The sequence below is a fragment of the Cyprinodon variegatus genome, unplaced genomic scaffold (genome assembly GCF_000732505.1).
Source record: "Cyprinodon variegatus isolate N-32 unplaced genomic scaffold, C_variegatus-1.0 Scaffold617, whole genome shotgun sequence".
NCBI classification, from domain to species: domain Eukaryota; kingdom Metazoa; phylum Chordata; class Actinopteri; order Cyprinodontiformes; family Cyprinodontidae; genus Cyprinodon; species Cyprinodon variegatus.
Genome location: NW_015151070.1, coordinates 231,337 through 232,820, shown reverse-complemented (window position 1 = coordinate 232,820; position 1,484 = coordinate 231,337).

Below are 1,484 nucleotides of genomic sequence, written 5' to 3'. Positions count from 1 at the left end.
TAGTCTGGTTTATCAGGCTAGGTAAACAGCAGAAATGTATGCCGCCGTGGGTTATTTGGGTTTTTGTGACCTCACTAGTGTTTATTCTTAACGCCATCACTGGTCTCCTCTGCAGATGCCATCACCAACCCTATGCAAGTGTCCCCCTCTCTTTTTAGTCACATAGTCAAATAACAATATTTAATAGTAGTGAATAAATGACAAATCTTGCTAATGCATTTTTCTATATAAATATTTAGAAATAAATCACTTGGTAGCTGCTCCTACATGAGACAAACCAAAAGCCTTCCTCCGTCTTCTGATGCTTTTTCCTTCTCACAGTTCTCAAAAATGTATGTTGTTTGTATGAAGGAGTTTTTCTAAATAAAGCAGTCAAACCACCCCACTCCCATTGTTTTTGATGGGGCGCCGTTTGTAAAGTTAAGCAGTCAAAGGTTAGGTTTGGATCAGGTTAAATCTACTCTTAAAACACACCCATTTACTGTAGGTCAACTATATCTCTAAAATTATTTTATTTTAATTAATCGTATCAATTTTTGGTCATATTTGGTTGTTAATGTCAACCAATACGTGTACAGAACCTTGTTGACCATTATTTTAAAGAACCTTATAAAATAAGCGGTTTAGCAAATAAAACTACAATATCAAACATTGGTAATAAGGAACGCAGCCAAAGGGAGTTTGAAATTTTATTAAAAGGACACTCAAATGAAGCATTTTTTTCCTTCAATTTATTAATGTTGGAGACTCTCTAGGATGCTTGTTTATTGACAGAAAAAAGTGGTTTATTGTATTTGAGAAAGAAAAAGCTCTGCTGCCCCTTTCTGCACAAACAAACATTGCAACAAGCTGAGTTTCTACATTAGTTATAAATATTCACACCCGTGTCTTTGCCTGAGAGGATCATAGTGGACTTTAAATCTGAGTGAATATGAGCCTCTGAACAGCCCACTGCAGAAAAACTCTCAAACAAAACAGGTCCTTAAACTCAGAAATAAACACATTCAGTTTTTTTTTGTTTCTTTCGGAGCCTCTAATCTGGAACAGCCCCAGAAACCTGAACTGAACCCGGTTCTGAAAGCCCTTTGGTAATCCGACCCAAGGCGTCCTCACAAGAATGGATGGAAACAAGAACTCACATACAGTAACATCTTTGGCAGGAAGCAGCTTCCTTAAATCCACAAACCAGAAGCTGCACAGTGATGATGTCATCGTGACACAGCGACAGCATGAAAGAGATTCATGATGTGGAATAAAAAAACAATAATTTATGATACTTTGTTTTCTGAAAATCCCACCCAGACTCAATCTTTTAAAGGTCTCGCAGGCACTCCCATGCTCACCAAATGCCTCACGGTCTCATTTCAAACTAAAATCTAGTGTTGCATAGATACAGATACCAGTATCGGGTGGGGTCCCGATAGCCTACGGCACAAGTGTCAAACCGGTTCCAGAAAGGGCCGTGTGGCTGCAGGTTTTCTTTC